Below are 16,593 nucleotides of genomic sequence, written 5' to 3'. Positions count from 1 at the left end.
GAACTTTGCACAGAGCAGCAGGCTGGCCAAGGCCACCTTGGGAGCCAGTGACTGGTATTGGGCTGAGGTTTGGTGCATTGTCCCATGCAGAGCCACTGAAGGGTGCAGTGGGTGCAGGCCAGAATCTTGGTCTAGGTGTGGGCTGTGTGGATGGGACAAGCCCCAGGTCAGGGTGCTCCCACAGGCTGGAAGAGTAGGAGATGAAGAAAGATGGGAAAGAAAGGGCGAGGTGAACTCAAAGTCCATCACAATCGGCAGCTGCCTTCAGAGCATGAGGAGGAGCAGGGTTCTAATCTCTGGACTTGGCTCAAAGGAGGGGACAGGCCAGAGCAAGGCAGCAAGGCGAGGCTTGTTTACAGACCTTGAACTCTAGTCCCAGTACGACTTGGTTCTATGGCATGAAAACCTCAAGCCTCTCAATTGGGTTGAACAAAAAGATCAGGCATCACTTGTGGTAAGTAGCAGGCAAGTGTAGAGGCTGAGAAACCTAGAATCTCCACAGACAACCACTTTATATTTAGTTAATAATAGTTCACCATATTGATTAGTTACAAAAATCAGTATATGCTATTAAAATGGTAGCTTGTGTCTAGGAATTATATGACCCAAATGCTCAGAGGAACCTCAAGTTTGAGTCAGTTTTACTGTGTTTAATCTACGTAAGTCATAACCCGAATTATCATGTGTATGTCCATGTGTGTATGTATATGCACTTGTTTGTACACAGTGGAGGCCGGGCAGCATCAGATATCTTCCTCATCACTCTCTGTTTACTACTCTGAGCCATGGTCTCTCACTGAACCTGGAACTCAAGTTTATTTATTTATTTATTTATTTATTTATTTATTTATTTATTTATTTATTTTTGCTAAGCTTGCAGCCCCCAAGCTCCTTTCTCCGTACCCCTCACTTCTGCCCAGCACTGGGGTTACAGGTGTATGTGAGACCAGGTTTGTCCTGTGGGTGTTGATATCCAAACTCAGGTTCCTCATGCTGGTGCAGCGAGAGATCTCTCCCACTGAGTCGTCTCCCCAGATTCCAGGACCCTTAAACATAATTTCATAGGACTTTTCTTACAAACTGACAAACGGGGGCCAACCCTTTATACTTCCTGTCCTCAAACCTTGGTTTGGAAAGCAGTTCTTGTATTGAAGAGTTCTGAAGAAGAACATTATTATTTGACAGAAAATGTGATCACACTGGTCCTAGTTTCTTTTCTAATGGAAAAAAAAAATGTATTTCAAATTCGTGGCAGCCAAAGGGACCTAGAGGTTCCTTTCAGGAAAGATCTGTGTGTAGCGTACTGATGCCCAATAAATGTCAAAGGACTCAGCACAGGGAAAGACTCAGGCATTGTCTCCCCAAACTAAAGCCATTGAGTCCGGGTGCTTTACCATTGATAGAAAAAGAACTAACCCTCCGTCATCTGGAAGGGTTCACTAGGCAAATGTGACCCAATTCGTTTCTCTTCTCTCCTTCAGCCTCTTAGGATTCTCTTCCTGTAGCATTCCACAGCAGATTTCACAACTGTCCTGGAGGGCATCTAGGTCAAACATCTTGGACTCATCCAGCTGCAAGGGAAAATTTGCCCTCTGTGGGGATCCAGGCAGTGTGTAGAGGATGCCCTCTAGGTGGTCTGACTGCATAGAAGCTTTCTTACAACTCTGTAATTGTATGTAACTGACAGAATGCAAAAAAATTCTTATGTATAGACCTTCAAAGTTCAGCCTGCCTCTTAAAGCTCTGTACCCTGCTGTGGTAGAAAGCTAGTTTTGCGTCCATTCGCACATTCATTTCAATATTCCAGAGCTATAAATGTGTCTGTTTTTTCAGTTTCTCCCTTGAATCAGATATAACATCTGCCTGGCTCCTTCTTTATGAGTAAAATAAAATCTGTAACACGTGTTCATTTTATATTCTTAGGAGTCATGATTATACCTATTTTTGAGGGGGAGTTGTCTTTTAACACTGCCTTCTGTCTTCTGTTTTTGTTTTTTACTGGCAGCTTCTTATCCTTCACTAGCTACACGTCTTTTCTTTTCTTTTCTTTCTTTCTTTTCTTTTTGGCTCTCTAATTTGTTTTGTTCTCTGAAACAGCATCACTGCTATCCTAGCCGAGGTCAGTATATGATCTAATACTTTGGTCAGTGCATGTCCAAATACAGCTAGGACTAAATACTTGACAAGACACAGCTGGTTTAAGAAAGCAAGAGGTTTTTTTGGCTTATCGTTTGAGGGGATGCCTCTTTAGGGGTGTTGGCAGAAGCGTGAGATGATCACATTGTGTCTACTGTCAGGAAGCAGAGAGATGAATGCTGGCATTCATCTCAGCATCAGTATTTTCCCCATTTTAATTCAGTCTGGGATCCAAGCCCACATTCACAGTGGATCTTTCCTTTTCTCTTCAGTCAAGCCTTTTTGGAGACATCTTAATCTTTCCTAGGCTGACATCAGTCTTACTATTTAGTTGAAGATGACCTTGAATTTGGGATCCTCCTGTCTCCACCTCCTGAGTACTGGGATTGGAGACATGTGCTACATGTACCACCATGTTCAATGTATGCAGTACTAGGGCCAAACCCAGGGCTTTGCGTGTGGTAGGCAAACATTCTACCAAATGAGTCACATTCCAGTCATGATGATGATTTTTCACATAAATCACCACAACAGCATCCTAACTGACATCCTACCTTTAACCCTGAGTTCCTCACACTAGTCCAGTTCTACTGCATGAACTTTAGCTCTTCCCTTTTCTTTGAGTTCCTTAAGTATTTATACAAACCTTAGACCAGAGGCTGTGTTAAGAAGTTGGGCCTTGAGATATACTGGAGAAATGTTAACCTTTCTGTTTACAAGAAGAGGTTTGGAGAAGAAGGATCCTCAGTAGCCCTGTCCCCTGCACTATTGTTTAATAATATGGTAAAATATTTGTAGGAAGACTAAAAAACTACTAAGCCAAGCTATGCCCAGGAGCTGAGCCCCAAGTCATGTGCATCTTATTACACCACTGAAGTTTAGAACTAACAACGAAGTTATGAGAGTTGAGAAGATAATGGCTGTTACCATGGAAAAAATCAGTGTTCTAGGAGACAGCATGTAGCCCCTCAATATCATCCTACTTGTCAAATAGGGAAGACAACAGAGAAGGGCCTCCTAATGAAAGTGACCTGGGAGATCTGAGCTGAAAGACTGGACAGCCAGGAACTATCTGTCTGAGGTCATCTTCAAGAGGGCTTAATGACTAGTTCCAGGATGAAGACCAAAGCCAGGCCATCTAGCCTTTCTACGAATTTTTCCATGCAAGTGGATTTCCTGGAAATCTCTTTCTGATTGCTCACTTTAGGTTCCTTGTGCTTTTGACTCAGGAGAGCAGGCAGAAGAGTAAGGTCGAAAAGATTTTACACAAAGTCTACAACACTACCATACGAGAAAAAACATTTGGCAAAAATGAAGGCTGGACACACACGCACACACATACATGCACACGCGCACACACATGCACGCACACACAAGCACACACGCACATGCACACGCACACACAGATAGCACTGGAAAAACCAGGAGTGTTCATCATGAAGGACTATCTCCTCAGTGGAGGAAATGCGCACCTGTTTCCACCCAGAAGGCTGCAGTGGATGTTGCTGATGACCTGGTAACCTTTCCCATCTGTAGGGGCAGACCTTATCCAAATCGCCAGAATGTTTATCCCAGATTCTCCCTAGACCTTTGTCTTTAGCTTTGTTTCTCAGTCAATAGAACCCATCCTTAGAGGAGATGCCACGTGTACTTCATAGTCTGCTGACTTCTACGCTATCTCAGAGACCACACCAGATCCTAGGCTTTTAAGCCACAGAATCCATCTTCAAGGGAGAGGTCACATGTACTTTTCAAAAAAGTTTTTGATGTAATCATGCCTTAAGCTTTATTGTGCATGTGGGATTAGGATAATTATTATCAGGAAACTTTTATTCAAAATTGTACTGTACTTAATTATGTCTAAAATAAACTGGCCTGGTGTCAGACTCCAGAAGTTTGAATCAGCACCAGCTAACTAGGTAGTACTGAACTGAGTTTCCATCTTACATCACATGGATCATTTCCCTGCCAACTGTGGAGCTTTCATGGACCCTACAGAGGCCGACTAGAACTGTCAGGAGCCACTGAAGTGGGCACAAGAGACATGCTAAAGTGTTTGAAGTTGACTTATGATTCATTATTATATTAAAATGTACATCCCTCGGTAGAGATTTCACATACTAATAAGACATGATTCTTAAAGTTCTATGTACCACTACATGTAACAGATACAGATGCTTGAGAAAGCTCATGTTATGCAAATGACCCCCAAGGCCTCATTGTGTTATTTAAACCCCAGTCCTCTGAACACCTTGACTGGTTGAAAGAGCAAATTCTTTTTCTCTACTCTGGTTCTCTTTGGAAGTGTTCTGTTGTTTAACAGACTGTCTTGGCTTCTGCTATAAAGATGGGTCCATGCTCAAGCTCTTGTTTAGGGACACAAGAACCTGGATCCCACAGGATGCTCATTGAACACCAATATCTGCCAACCTTGCTTCCATCTAACTTACTTTCCCTCTTCTCTCTATCTTTATCTAGCTTTTTCTTTCTTCTCTATGGCTCCTTTTATTATCAGAGACTTCCTCAGTTGTGAGTTCTTCACAGTCCTCAGGATGATGGCTGAGGATTGTGGGAGGGTTTCTATCCAGACGTGAATGATGTGAATAAGGGAGAGGGAGAGGGCAGAGGTACACTGAGATGGGAAGCTTCCATTTCTTTACAATTTTACTCTCACTAGCTTAGCCCTAAGAGTGTGACTCCAACTGAGCTTGAGTCATGATAAAGCCACATTATCCTCTCCAGCTAGGAGGGAGCAAGTGTAAAGCCCTAAACTCTGCAGAAGTATTTATTGAATCTCCTTGGGGTGTCAGTCACTGAGACATGGGAAATGTAGAGATGAATTTCCAAGATCATGGTCTTGAAGGGCTTTTTTCTGGAGCATTATGTGGTGGTCTGAGAAGCAAGGAACAAGTGATTTTTGGAAAAGTCTTAGATCACAAAATAAGGACTTGTGTTAGTTACTTTTCCTGTGGCAGTGATAAAAACTACCTGGACAAATAATAATGGCTTAAGGGAGGAAGCGATTATTTTGACTCACAGTTGCGTAGTCAATCATGGCAGGAAGGTCAAAATGTCAGGAGCTTGAAGCTGGGCACAGTGCATCCACAGTAATGGAAATGAGGGAGAGAAATGCTCAGGTAGTCTTCTTCTTTATGTGTTGTCCAGTGCTGATGCCCAGGAAATGGTGCTGACCCACCATTAGGGTAGGTATTCCCACCTCAGTTAAACCTCATTGAGGTAATCTCACAGCAATGTCAAGAGGCCTGTCTCTCCCAGGTTATATCAGGTCCTGTCAAGTTGACAACCAGCATCAACAGTTGCAGATGGGCATGATGATGATCCCATCATTTACTAGAATTTTTTTATATCTCATTTTACTACTCCTGCATACCATTCTATCACCTATTTTTATATCTACATAACATTTTTCCTAATACCAATAGAATGAGTCTCTGTTTTATATACACATTTTCATGTATGTATTTTTCTACAAATCCTTTCATTCAAGAATATATTACAGTTGGGAGTGGAGGGAGGAGATGAATCTGGGAAGAGTTGCAGGGAGGATTGAGGGTGAATACCATCAAAATACATTATAAGATGTCCTCAAAGAGTCAATACAAATGCTATATTTTAAAAGGAATATATTACAAGAACTTTCAGATCAGCATATATAATGGTGCTCTGCTGTGGGATATCTTTCTGCATACTGTGAATATGTGTTGCTCTAATTGGTTGATAAATAAAGTTGTATGGGCCTATGGCAAGGCAGCTTAACGACAGGCAGGAAATACAAGCAGATAGATAGGAAGAAGAAAGGCAGAAGGGAAGAGATGTGAGCCAGCCACACAAGGAACAACATGTAATAGGATCAGGTAAAGCCACAGAACATGTGGCGATACATAGATTAATAGTTATGAGTTAATTTAAATTAAATTAAAATAGTTAATTTAAGCTGGGCGGTGGTGGCGCATGCCTTTAATCTCAGCACTCAGGAGGCAGAGGCAGGTGGATCTCTGTGAGTTCGAGGCCAGCCTGGTCTCCAGAGCGAGTTCCAGGAAAGGCGCAAAGCTACACAGAGAAACTCTGTCTCGAAAAACAAAAAAACAAACAAACAAAAAAAATAGTTAATTTAAGATATAAGAGCTAGCTAGCAAGAGGTCTGCCATAGACTATACAAGAACCTGATGAACCATCTTGCCTTGCAAAGTTCAGTGGTCACCTTCCTATGGGTCCTGCACGTTCAATTTATACAACATACTGTCAAACAGTCGATGCAAGGGCACTTTTTTTGCCCAGTGGCTAACTTTTGCCACAAAGAAAGCAAACTCCGTAGTGAATTTCTTCAGTACCCATTATCTTCTTTGAAGTAGATTGGTGCTGCCAGGAGAAGACATGTCTCAATGTCCAGAAAGTCAAAGTTCTTAAAACATTTTAAATGCCATATTCTGTAGGTCTTTGAAGTGTTTGAAGATTACCTACCTAATTGAAAGATATCTATGTATACCTAGAAAACTTAACTAACATGATTATCATAGATGACTATTAATCTGTATTTCTTACTTATGCATTACAATTTCAAATGAGCTGTATAAACATAATACCTTAAACAAGAGTACAAATATACATGCAGTATAATGACATTAACTTTAAATTTGTATCAATAAACTAAAATCCATAGCAATGTAAAACATTTCAAACAAATTGTTGCTCTTTAAAAGTAGATTCAGTTATCTACCCTTTCATCCTATTCTATCTATAGCCTATCCCCCATTGTTCTTTAGAAAGATATTGGTCATAATCAATAACAATTTGTAACCAATCTCTAAACCAAGATCCATAATCCAGTTTTTGGGAATGTGGATGTAGTTTTCTAGGCTACTTCCAGCTAATTGTGGGCATTGGTAGTCTTATGGGGATCCTGAGAAAATTAAGAATTATGGTCAAGTCCTGACTGGAATAGTCTGTGAGGCTGCATTGTCTGAGCCAGTTGCCTTGAAGCTCTTCTGGATGTTGGAACATCTGGAGACCTCTCAAGGGGTCTTCCTTGATTAAACCATATTAGCTTGGAAGCAATCCATAGGTTTTTCCAAAGCAACGTATCCTTAGACACAAATTTTGAAGTTAAGATAATATATATATATATATATATATATATATATATATATATATATATGTTTAATTTAGCAGCTTTTATAATTGAATGTCTTTCTACAGTTAAAAATCCCAATGACAATATAATCCAGACTCTGGGTGTGATTTCCATCTTTACACGGCTTATTTTTTATATTACTTTTACTGTTTCTTTAGAGACTTTATTTTTGACATTATTTCTTTATATAACTGTCTATAATCATTTTCCTCTCTCTACCAAGCCTACATACATTTTTACACACACTGTAAACCATTTAAAGTCTTATTCCATCTGAATCTGCCTTATAGTGAATTTGTTGCTTTAAACTGCAATGGCTAGTTTAATAGAATATAAACTTATAAAATCATTAAATTGCCTTAAAGGCAGATTTGTTAATCAGAGCATTTCCCGTTTCTATTAAGATTGAGTTCTTCATGCTTGCCATAGCTCTGAGTGTCCTTATGTCTATTACATCACTTGAAAAAAAAGGTCCTCAATATCTTGACCTGCAAAGCCTGTGTTGATGGCATGTTCTCAATTTCCCTTGGCATGAAAAACACATTGATCTTGCTGTTTGTTGTATTTCTTATCTGGTTATTTATGTAGGCCATGTCTGGGGTGGGGCTTGCTTAGTGAGTGTTCCCAAATACTGCCTGGAAATCCAGATGTCACATGTTTGGAGACCCTAGAGAAGTGTCGGGGGCTCCTGAGGAAGTCATCAGGTGCTAGTGAACAATGAGCTAGCACAGTTAAGGGAAGTAAAAATTAATGATAGATGAAACCAGCTCATCTTAGAAACCAAGTCCCTAGTAAACAAAATTCGTCAGCACCCAGTTTGCCAGGTCCTAGCCACCCTTCCAGGTCACTTAGGTGTCTCCCTTCTACTTGGCCACCTATGACAAGAGTCCTTTAAAGGCCTTTGAATACCCTCAGGCCTTCCTCCTGGAGTCTTCTGAAGAGTGGAGAGAAACCAAATTAAAAGATAGTTTCAAAAAACGCCCAATTCATCCCTGCTGCCCCTCACTGGCTCAAGAAAGAAAGCCAGAGCAGCCAGACACAAAGATGGAGAGCGTTGTTTAGTTCAGAGAGATGGCAAGTGCTGGTTTTCTCACCCCTGAGACAGGGGCCCGATGAAAGCCATTTAAGGAAGGAAGGGTTGTTTTGGCTCAGCATTTGTGGTGTAGCCCATCATGATGAGGAAGTCCTGGCAGCAGGTGCATAAGAAAGTTGGTCACACGGCATCCACAGTCGGGAAGCAGAGCGCAATGAACGCTGGTGCTCAGCTTGCTTTTCTCTTCTTGTGCAGTTGGAGATCTCTAGCCAGTGGAACAGAACCACCCACACTTAGGATGGTGTTCCCACCTCAACTAACTTATCTAGTGAATGTCTCTCAGACAAGCCTGGAGGATTGTCTCTGTGAGTCTCAACATAAAGTTGACAATGTCAGCAGATGTACATGTGACAAGTGTAGATTGGATGGCACCTTCTTGGATTTCCAGGTTCTTGTATCCTGGAACAGTGAATTGGACCAGGGATACACAGATAGCAGTAGAAATAATGACAGTTTATTAAGGGGGAAAAAGGCACCCTAAAGAATGGAAATGAGCTAGAGAGGTAAGAAAGTTTAGAAGTTCAAAATAGCCCTACGCCACCAGTTGTGACCTTTTATGGGCCATTTACACAGTGCCCAGCTTCTTTAACTTTTCTCATTTATGCTTTGGCTTTTGTAGGCAGTCCTGGAAGGGGATGTTTCTAGTAGTCCTGTCATTGGTTTCTTTCAGATGGTAATCTAGATGCCTCTCTCTGCCTCACTCTTCTGCCTGAGAAGATGCCCCTACCCATCACAACTTATTTCTCAGAAAGTGAGATCAAATTCAGTTTTCTCAGAGGTCCATGATAGCTGAAGTAAAACACTCTGATATAATACCCACTGCAAACTTAAAATCAGTCAATTCAGCAGAATGGCAACCACTCTGAACCTCAGTCAGTGGTTCCTGGGCCCAGCAGAGCGGCCATTGCTCTGAACTTTGCTGCCAGTCATGTGAGCTGTTAGTGGGACTTACCTGCCTATTGAAGCAGAAGGAATGGACAGATAAAGAGTGGCTTCCAATCTGTGGAGAAAACCAAGGTGAAGTTATTTCTGACAGCCACCTGCCTCTTTTACAGATTTCACTTCCTCTTTGGCATTCCCAAAGCCAACTTGAGACTATTTGGTACAGAGGAGGGCACCTTTTAAGGTGTGTTGTCAGAGTATCAAAATTCAAGTTGGGCGGCGGCGGTGGTGGTGCACATCTTTAATCCCAGTACCCAGAAGGCAGCCTAGTCTACAGAGCAAATCCCAGGACAGCCAAGGCTACACAGAGAAACCCTGTCTGGAAAAATCAAAAAGAAAAAAATCCAAAATCCCAAGCTCAGAGAAGGTTGAGACAGAGGTTGTAGGTTGAGGGAGGAGAGAGGAAAGTCTGTTTTAACACCAGTGAAACACTTTTTTCTTGGCTTAAGAAAAAAAAATCCATGAGTAGCACTTGCCAGAATCAATGTTAATAGCACTTGGATGTGAGTCTAGGCCCACAGTGCTGTTTTGGAAAAGCTGACCATATATCTAAGAGCTTTCTTTTCACCTGGGTGCATAGGGATGATTGCCATAGTTTACCGGACAATGAGGACATTGTTTCACGTAGGAGAGAGGAGGCTGGGAGTCTATCTCATTAAGCTCATGTGTGTGTGTGTGTGTGTGTGTGTGTGTGTGTGTGTGTGTGTGTGTGTGTGTGTGTGTATGGGGTGGAGGGTGGAGGTAGGGGTGAGGGTGGGGGTGGGTCGGGGATGGAGGGTGCGGCAGAAGATGGGGTTTTGCAGGGACAGCCTGGCCTGTGGGCTCCTTGGAGTGGCTGGCAGGATTTACCTCTGTGAACCTGCAAAACAACTGGGCTCCAAAGTCACCTTCATGAAAGTCAGTTTGCTATAGAAGAACCAAATTCAGAGAGGCAAGGCACAGCTTGTCATGGAAATGTACAGATAACAAAGGCCCCTCAGGAGGGCATCCTTCACAGGTGACAAAGGCCCCTCAGGAAGGCATCCCTTTTTTCTTTTTCAGCATCTTCACTCAGACTTAGAACAACAAGCAACATTAACTAGAGGAAGAAATAAACATATTCAGGAATTCAAACTCTATTTCCTAATTTACTCAAAAGAACCTATTTTCAGTATATAAATCAGCTCTTGGTGTTTTGTCATTTAAAAATTGCAAAAACAAAATGTGAAGATGTGTCACTCTAGGAAAAAAAAGAATCATGATGCATGTGTTGCTTTTAACTAATCTCAGTTCAACAGTCTTCAATGCTATTAGAAAACATAACACGTGTGTGTATATTAATACCCTTCAGCCTGGAAGATTCCCAATTGCCATTTGTTTGCCATATGCTGATGTGAATTCCACCTCCTTTGGTACAGAAAGGATGGAAAGCTCTGTAGCCTAAAACTTGCACCATTTGGGCTCTGCAATTTCTAGGAGTGTGCGAAGTCATGCAGGCTTAGGGACCTGTAGGGAGACTTTAAATAACCCTCCCCAAGTCAGGAGAGGAGACATGCCAAGCGGGGTGGAGTGAGGTGCAAAGCTCTGGGGAAGGGAGGCTGCCAGCAAAGGCCGACATGCTGCTCACTGCTTTGTGTGACTGGGTGGCACTGGGTCCATCTCAGGGAAGTATTCCAATGTCTTCTGGATTCCATCGTGAAAATAGCAGTAGGCACTGGTACGGAGGACTCAGCTCTTCAGGTGGGCTTAGATAGATGGTCTAGCAACACATTGTCTCCTGGAGAAAGGAGGAGCTTCTGTAGTCAGCAGCTTTAGAGGCCATGCATCCTTTCTATCCCTCTATTGACATGCCAGGCAGCCATTATGGACTGCCATGCTGGGTGCTTTGAGATGGCTTATGAATGCATTCTAGGAAAGAGCAATTGTGAGGTGTTTGGAGGGTAGGGAGGCTTTCTTGAACTTGAGAATATCACTCCCTACAAAGTGGCCAGTTGAATATCCAGGCAGGACCCAGCCCTGCTCCTCTCCTTCCTCCATGTGAGGAAACAGGAACTGGAGACTGGCGTCTCCTACTGAGTGATTCCTTGGTGATGGCCACCAAGATGTAATGGCCCACTGAATACAACACAGTCACCTGTATGAGTTCCAAATCTCACCTCTGGGCCAGCAGATCTATCTTCAGCTGTCTCAAATTAGGGGATGAGGAGGGGCAAGTCTAACTGAAGTGCGGAGTTGCCAGGTCTTGCTTTGAGGTCTAGTGTAACTGGCCTGGTAGAAACGGAGATATTTGAAAGATACACTTGTGCTCCTCCATTTAACTACCAGATTATGAAGCAATGGTCCCCAAAGAAAGGAAAATCTGACCAGGAGTCTCATATGGAGAAAAGGAAGATGCACCAGCGGAGAGAGTTTGTCTCCTGGAAAAGAGAATGCATACCGTTCTAATAACTTGTTAGACTCTAGAGGACGACACAGAAGACCAGTCAGTGACCAGTCGGTGGGCGGGAGCAGGACTGCTTAGATGTGCATACTCCTGGCCCTTTATCTAAGCTGTGATCTCACTTCAGGACCCCAAAGATGGACTAAGGGGGCACCTGATCTTTCTGTCCCATTCCCAGTGTGGTCAAATTGAATCAGTCTCCTTTTACTGCTTCCCGCTATTGATTTTGTCATTTTAATTGACTTTTCAAGGATGGGTACCGATTGTGACCCCCAAATATAATAACACCAGTACTCTCTCAGCGGTAGCACAGAAAAATTCTTGAATTCAGAAATCTCTTCAGGCCTTGGCAACCTTGCCCTTTTGGTTACCTTTGCTCTGTCAGAGGGGGAAAAAAGGAAAGAAAAAAGAGAAACACTCTCTCCAATTCAGTTTGGAAAAGAGAACAGGAGGGAGAAGTCAGCTACCAGGCTGTAAAAGCCGCCTTATCTTGCTGATTGCTCTCTGCCTATTTTTGTTACCGTGTAATTTAGTTCCGGGTTGTAAATCTTAGGGAAGGAAAATGGACTGTGGGCTTGCTCAGGGCTGGGCTGGGTGTGTCATTTGGCAAGCAAGCTCACAGCATCTGGCTAAGAGAGGAAACTTCAGGCTAGGGTAGGTGAAAACTGCTTCTAGCAAGAGAGCGACCCATCCTGGTGCCAGCAGAAAGAAAGACCTGGGCACACCAGAAGCTAGTTTGGCCCCTAAGTGGCTTGGCTTTCCTAGAGCACTTAGGGTCCCGAGTGTCTCAGCCTCAAGCTCTAAAGAGCACGTATCCCGCATACTCACTCCTCCTCCATTGCATACCTTTCCCCAGCAATGCACTTTGGCGAAGCAATTCCACTCCTTTCTGATGTAGGGAGGGAACGAAGACCTGGGGGAGGTAATTAAAGTACGTCCGTCGTTCTTTTTCTTTCTCCTTTGTCTTCCTTCTCTCCACTCCTTCCTCCCTCTTCCTCCCTCTTTCCAGGGCTGTTTTAAGAACCCCATCACTGCAAGCCTAAGTGCCACTACTGCCCTCTTGTGCTTCTGTGATGGAAGATCTCAATCCCGGGGAAGTCCTCACCCAGGGAAGGATGTGCGAAGAGCTGGGAACACAGCGCAGACTCCAAAAGTTAAAGTAGGGTTGGCGGTTGTCGTAGAAAATCTTTATCACTGGAGCTGGAGTCCAAACAGGGTGGCCTTATTGGCATCCGGGAAGCCAAACAGCCTGGCCTCAGGGAGGAATTCCCTCTGATCTGTATGCGGTGAACAGGAGAGAGGTAATTTTAGCTCTGGTGTCATGCAGACATTTTAATGCTTAGCCCAGCACTGACCCCACCTTGATTGAGACCTGATTAGAGTAACCAGTACCCAGGAGATGGGTAAAGTACACCTCTGGGTGAATCTGTCATGGCATTCCTGGTCAAGATTAACCGAGGGTAAAAGGTTAACACCCACAGGCTGAGAATTGCTAGAAAGGACCCAGAGAGGCTCAAGCAGGAACCAAACAAAAGCTCCACGAATTTTATTCTGAACCCAGACCCCCTTGGAGAAAAGGAGGAGTATGAGATGGTAGTGGAGGGGAAGGGAGCCTGTGTGTGTGGTACGTCTATGTTCTACAGCCCCCTGCACAGTTTATGCACCCCTTCCTGTCCAGCATGCGAGCGATTCTCCCCACCAACCCCTCTCTGCCAAGATGGACTGAAACCTTCAAAAATGTGAGCCAACTAAACGTTTCCTCCTGTAAATATATACTCATCTCAACAAAAGTCTGATTAACTTAGAATTACGCCACAGTTGCATTATATTGGAACTGTATATACAGTATTTATTATTTTACCAGGTGTTAGATACTGAGCATATTTTACCGATGAGGAGAGCAAGGCAGAGGGGTGGTAACTCATCCAGGCTAAGTGGTAGAGCCAGAATTCAAATCCAGGGTATCTGGCTCTTGGGCTCTCTCTGAGGCCCCTTCCAGCACGTCTCCCCTTTTCAAGTTTCTGAATCTCCTCACAGCGTGAGCATCTATCGTATTTTAAAAGCGAAAACTTTGGCAAACTAAACGGAGTTTATGTAAGCAATAAACACCGCACAAATCCTGCCGTTTTAGCACCAGAAGAGGTTCAGAGAACTCCACTGTCTGGGGTGGGCAGGCATCGTTTAGAGACAGACAACAGCTGCTGCTGTGTCATAAACAACACTTTTGACCTAGAAAAATGGGACATAATGATTTATACTTGTTACTCAAATTATCTGGACATTTATAAAATACCAATTACTAAATAGTCCATTGAATGATGTATATATACTGTGAACATACATAATTATTAAACTGAATTTAGATTGAGGTGCCTCTGTATCCTGAGTTTTCATGTAATGAACTGTGTTTTGACTCAGTAGACAAATTGAAAGCCTAATTTTGGTGCATGTGCATGTAGTGTGTGTGTGTGTGTGTGTGTGTGTGTGTGTGTGTATAACTAGCTGAGTTTCAGCCAATCACAACATCTGATTCTCAGCTGGTCTCAGGCTCCAGCCGATCACACCACACCCAAATATGGCAAGCAGAGAGCTGAACCGAATTGTTTCCTTATGTTACTTCCTCTAACTCTGTCTAAAATGCTGCTTGCCCATCTTGGGGAAATGGAGCTCTCTGAAGCTGTTCTGTTTCCTAAAAGTGTCAGGATTCATGAATTTTTCTTTGTTTGAATAAACTGCTTAATTTGTCAACACCTTTTAAAAAATAAACAGTATATGTCCACAATGATGCATTTGTCAGCCACTATTAAAGGATAGAGTCTACCATTTGTGGAAACGTGGATGAGTCTGGAGAACATGATGTCATATAAAGCAAATCAGGCATGGGAAGTCAAACGATGCATCTTCTCACTTGTATATAAGAGCTGAACATTGCTCTCACAGAAGCAGAGGATAGAATTGGCATTCCCAGAGACAGGGAGGGTGTCAGGGAGCAGGGAAGCAGACAGGGTGGTGACTGTGTGCAGAGCTGGAATTGGATTGGAGAAAGAGCCTTCAGTGTTCTGAGTGCAGTAGGTAAGCACGTTTCACAAAAATTAATTACTCCAAAATACTGAAGAAGGGACTTGGAATGTTCCCTACCCTAAGCAATATTATGTGTCCAAACTACCCTGATTTGACCATCAAGTACTGTGTGAATATTATGAAATGTAGACAGTTGTCCCATGAACCCTATTTACAATTAATGGACATTAACTAAAAATTAAAAAGATATTTCAATGTTTTAAAAATATGGTAAAAAGCAATATTTTGCCTTTTTTAGTACCAGGCCTCTAATTTTGCCATCTCCTGTATCCATTTGTCTCAGAGAAAGGAGAAGGATGGATAGCTGGGTGATCTGAGGTTTTCTCTAAACAGGGCTGGTGGGACAGATCAACAGGTAAAGGTACTTCCAGAAAGCATGCCAGCCCGGGCTCAATCCCTGGGACCCACCTTGAAATTTATTGCCAGATTAGGTAGAGGGAATCCTAACCCTTCCTGATCTGGGGATCATGAAGAACAGGCTTGCAGAAGAGGGGCCACACACAGTTAGTGTGTGGCCAGATTTGACTTCAGTTGGCTTTGGCCCTATCTGGCACAGAGAAGAAAGTAAACATTGTCCCAGGGCTCTTCTAAACCAAGGTGCTCCTTAGCCCCCGGGATCCCTCTGAGCCTGTTCAGCTCAGCCCATGGGCAGTCACATTCACTGCCCACTCAGGCATAGAGACCAGCTCTGGGTTGACTTCTCCTGGCCTTCCTCAGATATACAGGCCATGATACCCACGTGTTCCCAGGAGCAGTGAGGGCTGCTGGAGCACTGTCTGTCCACCTTCATCTAAGAGGCGCTGGACGGTTCCAGAAGTGTTGTTTGTTTCATTAAATAAGACTGGATTTAGTTTTAAACTAGTTTGGCCACTTAAAATTTTTTTATACTGTAAAAAATCACGAAGGACTTCATTTTCATTATTTATTGTAAATTAAAATAAGTCACTTAGAAATTAAGATAAAAATACATATGAATATTTGTGTGTATAAAATATATATGTATATAACTATGTGTGTATATATAAAATATGTATGTAGTTTCAAGCTTTAATATGTATGTATATGTATATGTGTATGTGTGTATATGTATGTATATTTATATGCGTCCAGACAGCTTAAGTTATTGTGCCTGTAATGAAGGCTGTAGCTGTCTGAACTAAAGAGGCAAACTGTGATAAAGGGTCTTTGGATTGACTTAAGAGTATTTCAAGTAACTACACTAGCCCCATTTTTAACTGCCAAGGGGCTTCTGTTGCTTTATTTATGTTTTGATCCATATAGCTCAAATTTCTTGATTACTTAATTTGTTTTGAGAAGCCTCTTAAAATTGAGATGTCACAAAATCCACTCTAAGTGAGCAATACACAGTAGAGTTGTTTTTAGTGTGGGCATAGGATTGTGACACCTTCATCATGATCTACTTACAGAATGTTTTTATAACATCCCCCCCCCCAAGAAATCCTGTACCTCTTTAGTCGCTCTTCATGCTCCCAAGTTTCAGCTCTTGGCAACTTCTAATTTATTTTATACAGAGTGAATGTATGTATGACACACTTCTATGTGTGCGTGTCTGTTCAAATGTGTGTGAGGGGCACATACACATGTGTCCCCGGTGTGTGTGTGTGTGTGTGTGTGTGTGTGTGTGTGTGTGCGCGCGCGTGCACGCGCGCCCCGAGGTTGACATTAGGTAACCTTCCTCACTTACTTTCCTGTTTATATATTGAGGCAGGATCTCTTGCTGAACCTTTTGTGGAGGTTGACTATCAACTT

This window comes from Peromyscus leucopus, chromosome 15 (genome assembly GCF_004664715.2).
Source record: "Peromyscus leucopus breed LL Stock chromosome 15, UCI_PerLeu_2.1, whole genome shotgun sequence".
NCBI lineage: Eukaryota > Metazoa > Chordata > Mammalia > Rodentia > Cricetidae > Peromyscus > Peromyscus leucopus.
The sequence above is the reverse complement of the archived record's forward strand: the minus strand, read 5'-3'. Positions refer to the sequence as shown.